The sequence below is a fragment of the Trachypithecus francoisi genome, unplaced genomic scaffold (assembly GCF_009764315.1).
Source record: "Trachypithecus francoisi isolate TF-2019V2 unplaced genomic scaffold, Tfra_2.0 Contig01580, whole genome shotgun sequence".
NCBI classification, from domain to species: Eukaryota; Metazoa; Chordata; class Mammalia; order Primates; family Cercopithecidae; genus Trachypithecus; species Trachypithecus francoisi.
In genome coordinates, this window is record NW_022681443.1 from 997545 (window position 1) to 1007665 (window position 10121).

Here is a 10121-nt window from a genome sequence, read left to right on the forward strand (position 1 = left end):
TTCCAGCCTGTGAGTCCCTTGAGGAGAGACTGTGTCTGGTTCACCTCCATGTCCCAGCACTGGCCCCATCCTGGCACATCTGGGCAGGAAGTCACACGACCTGGTTCTATTCCTGGTCATGTTCCTGTCAAAGCCACCCCTTCGGTTTCCCCATCCAAAATGTGGGAGAGCTGGGCTTTGCCAGGTCACTTCTGAGGGCACAATTGTCCAGAAGATGGACAGGGCTTGCATGGCGCAGGCCTGTGCCAGGTGCTCGAGATTGATGAGTTGAGGGCCATGGGCAGCGCCCTCGGTCAGAAACCCCCTCCGTGGCTCCCTGTAGCCCTGTGTAGAGAATGGGGTGGGTGTAGAGAGGGGGCAGAGGGCTACTTGCCAGGGCCTCAGCAGACCAGACCCCACCAAAGAGGCTGGCCTGGCACCCCCCCAGCAGGAACGGTGGCCCCCAATGGTTATCAAAGGCCAGTGGGGCCCCTCCCTCCAAGGATGAGGGGGTGTCCCTGGGCTGCCACTGACAAGCAGGGCCATCCGTCAGCCCTGAGCACAATGGGGTCATTAACCCCTGACCCCAGCTCCTTTTTAGCCACTTCCTCTGAGGGCTGGGTGTATGGGGCTGAGAACGGATGGGGGATTTCTGTCAAGCCTCGCTTTTCAACGAGGGGCCCAGGAGCAATGGCTGCTTGGCTGCTCCCAGGCTCTCTAACTCCCAACCTCTGCGGCTCCTGTGGGAGTCTGGAGGAGCCTCCCACTCTCTGTCCCCTGAGAGGGCACCCCCTAGGCCAACCACCCTCAAGCCAAAGCAGTGTGTATGGGGAAGGACAGATAGAGACCCTGAGAAAAAGACAGAGACTCGGAGAGAAGGAAGCTGAGGTAGGCAGATCATCTGAGAGAGACACCTGAGACCCGAGACGGCTCCTTTCCCTTTACAAAGTGTGTTCACGGGAAAAATCATAAACCAACCCTGCTTGTGAAATTAGATGCAAAAATCCTCAATCAAATGTTAGCCAAACAGATATATGCATCATGCCCAAACTGAGTTTATCTTAGAAATGGAAGCCTCATTTAACATTTGAAAAATCTATTAGTGAATTTATCACATTAATAAATTAAGGGAGAAAAGTCATATGATCATCTTGGCACTGGAAATCAAGGTCAACATCTACTTAAGATAAGAATGTTTTAGCAAACTGGGGATAGAAAGGAATTTCCTTAGACTGGGCATGGTGGTTCCCAGCACTTCAGGAGGCCAAGGCACACGAATCGCTTGAGCCCAGGGGTTCGAGACCAGCCTGGGAAACACAGTGAAACCCCATCTTTACAAAAAAGACAAGTTTAACTGGGTGTGGTGGTGTGCGCCTGTAATCCCAGCTACTTGGGAGGCTGAGGTGGGAGGATCGATTGAGCCCAGGAGTTTGAGACCAGCCTGGGCAACATAGTGCATAGTGAGACTGTGTCTCAAAAAAAAAAAAAAGAAAGAAAGAAAGAAAGAAAGAAACTTCCTTAAACTGATAAAGATTATCCACAAATCCCAGCACAAACACAGAGTTCTTAAAGGAGCAATGGACACATTTCTTAGAATCAGGGATGGGTTCAATCATCCATGAGTCAATTCAACATTGTACCTGAGGTCCTAGCCTGGAAAGTAGGCTTGCAAGAAAGGGATAAGAATTGGAAAAGAAAAGCAAAACTGGGATTATTTATAAGTGGTATGATTGTCTATTCATAGAAAACCCCAAATCATCTACTGGCAGAGTATTAGAACTATGAATGAAATTTAGCAGAGAAAGGATATTCCCACATCCAATCAATATGAAAAACTAATTATAGGGTGTGATGGCTTGTGCCTGTAATCCTAGCACTTTGGGAGACTGAGGTGGGTGGATCACTTGAGGTCAGGAGTTCGAGACCAGCCTGGCCAACATGGTGAAACCCCATCTCTATTAAAAATACAAAAATTAGCAGGTGTGGTGGCATGCGCCTGTAGTCCCAGCTACTCTGGAGGCTGAGGCAGGAGAATCACTTGAACCTGAGAGGTGGAGGTTGTGGTGAGCCGAGATCGTGCCACTGCACTCCAGCCTGAGCAACAGAGCAAGACTCCATCTCAAACAGAACAGAAGAAAACAAAAATGAAACAAAACAAACAAAAAAATGAATTACAGCTAAAACACAGATAATCTTTGAAAACATGATGCTCAGCGAAAGAAGCCAGAGGTGAAAGGCCACATAGGAAGTGATTCCATTTATATGAAATGCCCAGAATAGACAAATCCATAGTGACAGAGAGTAGATTAGTGGCTTCGGGGGCCTGGGGAGAGGAGGGCTTGGGGAGTGACCATGAATGAGTTAAGTTTTCTTTTGGTGTGATGAAGATGTTCTGGAATTAGATAGCAGTGATGGCTGTATATAACCTTGAGAATATAGGAAAAACCACTGAATCGTACACTTTAAAATGATGAATTTTTGGCCGGGTGCGGTGGCTCAAGCCTGTAATCCCAGCACTTTGGGAGGCCGAGACGGGCGGATCACGAGGTCAGGAGATCGAGACCATCCTGGCTAACCTGGTGAAACCCCGTCTCTACTAAAAAAAAAAAAAAAATTAGCCGGGCGAGGTGGCGGGCACCTGTGGTCCCAGCTACTTGGGAGGCTGAGGCAGGAGAATGGCGTGAACCCGGAGGCGGAGCTTGCAGTGAGCTGAGATCTGGCCACTGCACTCCAGCCTGGGCGACAGAGGGAGACTCCGTCTAAAAAAAAAAAAAAAAAAAAAAAGATGAATTTTTATGGTATGTAAATTGTATCTCAAGAAAAAGTAATTGCATTTATAAATATCAGAGCTGACAACATATAATTTTTAAAAATCTTCCATTTACAATAATAACAAAAGTTACATCTAACAAAATATTTATGGTGATAAACCTAAAATGCTATTGAGGTACAGGCACATTGAAAAATGGTTTGGCAGTTTCTTTTTTTTTTTTTGAGACAGTTTTTTTACTCTATCGCCCAGGCTGGAGTACACTAACATGATCCTGGGTCCAAATGATTCTCATGCCTCAGCCTCCCGAGTAGTTGGGATTACGGGTGCGTGCCACCATGCCCAACTAATTTTTTTTTTTTTAAGACAGGGTCTCACTCTGTTGCCCAGGCTGGAGTGCAATGGCGCGATCTTGGCTCACTGCAACCTCCGCCTCCCAGGTCCAAGCAATTCTCCTGTCTCAGCCTCTCAAGTAGCTGGGATTACAGGCATGCACCACCATGTCTAGCTAATTTTTTGTATTTAAGTAGAGACAGGGTTTCATCATGTTGTCCTGGCTGGTCTCGAACTCCTGAGCTCAGGCAATCCAACCACCTCAGCCTTCCAAAGTGCTAGGATTACAGGCGGGAGCCACCGTGCCCTGCCCAGCTAATTTTTTTTTTTTTTTTTTTTTTTTTTTTTTTTTTTTGAGACGGAGTCTCGCTCTTTCGCCCAGGCTGGAGTGCAGTGGCCAGATCTCAGCTCACTGCAAGCTCCGCCTCCCGGGTTCACACCATTCTCCTGCCTCAGCCTCCCGAGTAGCTGGGACTACAGGTGCCCGCCACCGCACCCGGCTAATTTTTTGTGTTTTTTTTGTAGAGACGGGGTTTCACCGGGTCAGCCAGGATGGTCTCGATCTCCTGACCTCGTGATCCGCCCGTCTCGGCTGCCTCCCAAAGTGCTGGGATTATAGGCTTGAGCCACCATGCCCGGCCTTGCCCAGCTAATTTTTGTATTTTAAGTAGAGACAGAGTTTCACCATGTTGGCCAGGCTGGTCTCAAACTCCTGGCCTCAAGCGATCTGCCTGCCTTGGCCTCCTAAAGCCCTGGGATTATAGGTGTGAGCCAGCATGCTCACAGCTGGCAATTTGGTAATTTTTTAAAAAACTAAACACACATTTACCATAGGACTCCATGACAGCATGCCTGGGCATTTATATCAGAGAAATGAACACTCATATCCACACAAAAACAAGCACACAATTGTCAGGTCAACTTTATCTGTAATGGTCAAAAATTGGAAACAACTCGAATGCTCTTCAGTGAGTGATTAAACTAACCAGTTCCTCCATACCATGGAATACTACTCAGCAATGAAAAGGAATGGGCTAAGCTAAGAACAGGCTTCCAGAAGGATGGAGCTCAAGGGAATTATGCTGAATTGTTTGTTCTTTGACGAAGTCTTGCTCTGTCGCCCAGGCTGGAGTGCAGTGGCATGATCTCGGCTCACTGCAACCTCCGCCTCCCGGGTTCAAGCTGCTATTCTGCCTCAGCCTCCTGAGTAGCTGGGACTACAGGCACGCACCACCACGCCCAGCTAATTTTTGTATTTTTATTAGAGACGGGGTTTCACCATGTTGGTCAAGCTGGTCTTGAACTCCTGACCTCGTGATCCACCCACCTCGGCCTCCCAAAGTGCTGGGATTACAGGCGTGAACCACCGCGTCCGGCAAAAAAAAAGCCTAATTTGAAAGGTTACGTGCTGAGGAGCTCCATTAATGTAACATTGTCACAGTGACAAAACTGTAGAGACAGAGCACAGAGTTGTGGTAGCTAGGGGTTGGGGCAGGGAGGGGAGGGAGATGGGGAGGGAGGTTACCATAAATGAGTAGTATGGAGGGTCTGTGATGATGGAAGATAGAACAGTTCTGTATTTTTTTTTTTTCTTTTTGAGACAGAGTCTCGCTCTGTCGTCCGTGCTGGAGTGCAGTAGTGTGGTCTTGGCTCACAGAAGCCTCCAATTCCTGGGCTCCAGTGATCCTCCTGTCTCAGCCTCTCCCTAAATAGCTGGGACCACAGGTGTGCATCACTGTGCCTGGCTAATTTTTGTATTTTTGGTAGAGATGGTGTTTCACCATGCTGCCCAGGCTGGTCTTGAACTCTTGAGCTCAAGTGATCTGCCCGCCTTAGCCTCCCAAAGTGCTGGGATTATAGGGGTGAGGCACCATGCCTGGTCAGTTCTGTATCTTCATTGCGATGGTGGCTACATGAATCCACTCGTGATGAATTGTAGAGAACTACACACACACACACACACATGCACACACAGGCATACACACATGTGCACACACACCTACATGAATGCATGCAGAACTAGTGAACTCTGAATAAGGTTCTGTGGTCAAGTACTCTAGCTACGTAAGATGTTACCTTTTGGGGGAAACTGGGAAAAGCACACCCAGGACCCTTCTGTGCTATTTTTGCAACTTCATGTGAGTCTAAAATTATTTGAAAATAAAAACATAGACAAAAAATGTTATTGGAAGACATGAAAGAAGATCCTCAATATTTGCTTCACCATAAGGAAAGCAGACCTGGAGGAAGGGGTGCAGCGTAGGCAGGGTTGTGGCTGAAAATGGAGTGGCCGTGAGGGATCACTGGGCAACTTGGTGTTAGGTAACAAAAGTGTCATTACCCTCTTCTCTCTAATTTTGTACTTTAAAAAATTTCCTTAATAAGAAATAAAAGATGTAAGTGAATGCAAAGAGACAGCTATTAAGTTGCATAGATTCAGTATAAAGATGTTCATTCTCCCCAAATTAATGTCAATTAAACTCAGTCCTGATCAAAACCCGACAGGCTTTCTGATGGAGCTTATCAAGCTGATTCCAAAAATCAGTGAGAAAGAGCAAAGCAGTAAGAATAGCTGAGACACTCCTACAGAACGAGGCAGGACACCTGCCTTACCCGCTATCAAGGCCAGGCATACAGCTACGGTCTTTAGGCCAGTCTGGGATTTATCAGTGCAGAGGCGGCCACCGAGACCCATGGGACAAAGAGCCGGGCAGAGACCCATGCACACAGGGATATTGAAGGTGGGGGCGTGGCAGGTGAGGAGAAAGGAAGGACCAGGCGCATTCACGTCAGTTTCACCTGCTGTCCTCATCCCTCTCCACTAGGCTGGCCTTGCTCTTTGCATCCCAAGACCCCATTCCACACTGAGGTCACTGAGGCTCAGAGGGGGCCAGTGACACCCAAGGTCTTCTGGCTGTGGTCCCGGGCTCTTTCCAAAGTGTGGTCCCACCAGCCTTCCCTGCTTGTGTCTGAACCACGGGCCTCCAACCCACTACAGTCCCGAAGATTCAGAACCTCTGAGGGAGGGGTTGGGATGGGGTGTTGCGGCATCTGCAAGAGAAATAGCTTCCCACTTGAGTTTGAGAACCCTGCAAGGGAGAGGGAGGAGAGAGAGAGGGCGAGCGCAATGAGCCAGCCACTGTGCTGCCAGGCTGGGGAACAATCAGGCTCTGTCCCTCTCCTCCCCACCCCCCTGGGCTCCCACCAGCTTTCATCACTGACCTAACCCAGGGGGCAGGGCACTGGGGGGCGGGGGTGGAGGGGAGGGCAGAGGTCAGCCCATTACATGCCAAGCCGAGCCAGGAATAGATCCACTTTGGGGGTGGCTGGGGGGACTTGGGGCCCCACGGAAACCCACCTCCCACCTCTGGCTAGAGGCAGCTGACTGGAGGAGGCGGTGGAGAAGAGAGGAGATAGCTGCCCTGTACCCCAAGGGTGGTGAGAGCCAGGGCTCCATCAAAGCTAAGAACAGGCTTCTAGAGGGATGCGGATGCCCCTGAGCCACACTAATCCCCTCCCTGGCCTCCACTGCTGCCACCCTAGTGGGAGACACTTTCCTGTCCCAAGAGGAGGGTGACCCTCCCGACCCGCTGTCCTCAGGGCTGGCCCACCCCACCAGGCCTCCCTTCTGCTGCCCCAACCCAGCCTCCCAGTGGTTTGGCCCGTGCCCTGTCCCCACCTTGCTTCAGACTTTGGGGGGTGGTGTTCCCATCCCCACCAACGGGCCCCCCTGCTCCCTCTAGCCTGTCGATGGTAGCCAGGGGCCTCCAGGCAAACACAGGTCTGACTGCCCTTTCCCTTCCTGGCTAGAGTCTTCTGTGGCTGCTCAGTGCCAGGCAGATCGAGTCTGGGATTCTGATGCCAGCACTTGAGGCCTCTGCTATATCTGGCCATCAGCTGATATCTGGCCTTCTACTTTTGATGACACAGTTACTCATTCATTTAACAGGCAGGTGTTGAGCGTTACCCCATGCTAGACAGTGTGCTAGGTGTTGGGGACAGAGGTGTGACCTGGATGGGCCAGGTTTCTGCCCTCAGGGACCTGGCTGTCTGTAGAAAACAGACCAGAGGGCCGGGCGCGGTGGCTCAAGCCTGTAATCCCAGCACTTTGGGAGGCCGAGACGGGCGGATCACGAGGTCAGGAGATCGAGACCATCCTGGCTAACACGGTGAAACCCCGTCTCTACTAAAAAAAATACAAAAAATTAGCCGGGCGAGATGGCGGGCGCCTGTAGTCCCAGCTACTCGGGAGGCTGAGGCGAGAGAATGGCGTAAACCCGGGAGGCGGAGCTTGCAGTGAGCTGAGATCCGGCCACTGCACTCCAGCCTGGGCGACAGAGTGAGACTCCGTCTCAAAAAAAAAAAAAAAAAAAAAGAAAACAGACCAGAGACTGGTTAGCAAGCAAGCGCAGGCCCCATCACCAGCCGCTCTGCAGGCATCGGTGACATGAAGGGGATAAGAACGCAGGACTGGTCCCTGCTGGCTGCGCCACCTCTTCTCAGGCCGCTCGGGGGTGACAGTGCACACCTGCCACAGAAACACCTTGCCGCTTCCTCTCAGGCGTCCCTGAGCACTTCCTTAGATCCTTTCAAAGCAGCACATCTAAAGAACTCCCTGGGCAGGCACAGTGGCTCATGCCTGTAATCCCAGCACTTTGGGAGGCTGAGGTGGGCGGATAATCTGAGATCAGGAGTTTGAGACCAGCCTGACCAACATGGTGAAACCCCATCTCTACAAAAAACACAAAAATTAGCCAGGTGTGGTGGTGCTTGCCTGTAATCCCAGCTACTTGGGAGGCTGAGGCAGGAGAATCACTTGAACTCAGGAGGCGGAGGTTGCAGTGAGCCGAGATCACACCACTGCACCCATCACCTTTCCCACCCCTCCATTTTATAAAATCTCTGGTGTCTGCCACCAGCTGGAAGCAGCCAATTCTTTGCTTACCAGTTGATTGCCTGCTCCTCCCACTCACGAGGCCTCTGTCAGGGCAGAGCCTTGCTTGTCTTGTTCCCTGGTGTGTGGCCTGGATGTAGTAGGTGCTCAAGAAATACGTACTGAATGAATGAGTGAGTGAATGAGTGAGCGTGTGGGATCACTGCATGGCCGTGAGGCTCATGTGAAGAAAGGAATGGAAGCTGCTCAGTTCTGGGCCTGTGCACAGAAGGCACCCAGCCTTAGCTGCCAGGGTCACTGTCGTCTGCTTGACCTGAAAGCCCACATTCTAAATGTCTATGTTGACGACGAACTGAACTGAATTCCAGCAACCCACTCCAACTTCTGGACCTTTAAGTAGGGAGGATTGCAGGCCTGGGCTGGGGGACAGCGGTGGCTGCAGAGCGGGCAGCCAGGCACAGAGCTGGCGTGCGCAAGACCGGCTCACCCGTCCACAAAGTATACAGACCCCTGAGCTCCCTGGCAGCCCTGAGTCAGCAGGTGGCGACAGTGGGAGATGCGGAAAGCTGGCGGGCTCTATAGCTGGCCGCGTGCTTCAGGAGCTGTTTTTCCTAATGGCCACCGGGTGGCAGCACTTCCCCAGGAATGTGGGCGGCAGAGCCAGCCCTTGTGGATTGACTCTCAGAGGGAGCCACAGGGATGGAAGTTTGGAGGGGACCCAGGCCCACGGTCACACAACTTTCAGTGGCAGGGCCAGGCCAGGACAGAGGTCACTTGCCTTGCCACCTGGACGGACTCAGGAGTAGCCTCAGGGCAGGAGGAGATGCGAGCTGAAGAGGGAGGGTGTGAGTCGCAGCCCTAGCTCAGCCTCCTGGGAGTGGGTGGACGTCCTGACCTTGATTTCAACCCCTAGAATCCTACCCATCCTGAGGAAGGGGCTCCACCCAGCCCTCCCCTCTGAGGCCCTCTGAGTCTGTCTCCCTCGCCAGACTGATTCCCAGGGGCCTGGGATTGTGCCTCGTCCCCTCCACCACCGGCCACGGGAAGCCTTTGCACCTTTCCCTCTTTCCCTTTCCTTGCCTCAGCCTGGGCACCACCAGCACCTCCTCCAGGAAGCCTTTGCTGGCCTTTGGTTGGGCAGGAGCCCCTCCTCCAGGCCCATGAAACACCCTGGATTATCTGGGATGGTGAGGCTCTGGGGGCAGGGATTGTTGGTACCTCACACAGGCCCACCTAGGTGTGCACAGACACTGCGTGTTCGCAGCCTCTGGCACAGTGATCCTCAAACTGCAGCAGGCATTGGCATCACCCGCAGAGTGTTGTGAAATTGCAGTCCCCAAGATCTCCCCTTCCCCAGAGATTCCAATCCAACAGGTCTGAGCTGGAGCCCAGAAATCTGCATTTAAGACACTTCCCAGCCAAGTCTAACGCAGAGGCCTGAGCATCTTAGGGTTCATTAAATGTACCATCGGCCCCGACCTCTGCAGGGGTTCAGCAACATAACTATAAACAGAAGGACCATAAAAACCTCTGACATCTGTGCTCTGTGAATCACTCGCAAAACACTTTCACATCTGGTTCTCTTTTTTTGCCTTCCCCTTTTTATTTATTTATTTATTTATTTAAGACAGAGTCTCTGTTGCCCAGGCTGGAGTGCACTGGCGCAATCTTGGCTCACTCCAACCTTTGCCTCCCGCATTCAAGCAATTCTCATGCCTCAGCCTCCCAAGTAGCTGGGACTACAGGCATGTGCCACCACGCCTGGCTAATTCTTTGTATTTTTAGTAGAGACGGGATTTTGCCATGTTGGCCAGGCTGGTCTTGAACTCCTGACCTCAGGTGATCCACCTGCCTTGGCCTCCCAAAGTGCTGGGATTAGAGGTGTGAGCCACTGTGCCCGGCCTGTCTTCCTCTTTTTAACTACTGTCTCAGGAGGATCATCATCCTCACTCCACAGACAGCAAGGCTCAGAGACAAAGGGTGACTTGTCCAAGGTCCTCCAGCTAAAAGAGTGGAGCTGGGATTTGAACTGGAGTCACCCTGGGCTAGGGGATCTCCAAAATTCAGGACCTAGACATGGCCTGGTGATTCCAGCCTTGTGGAGGAAATGGGCCACTGCTACTGTCCCTGTTGAGGCCCTCCTCA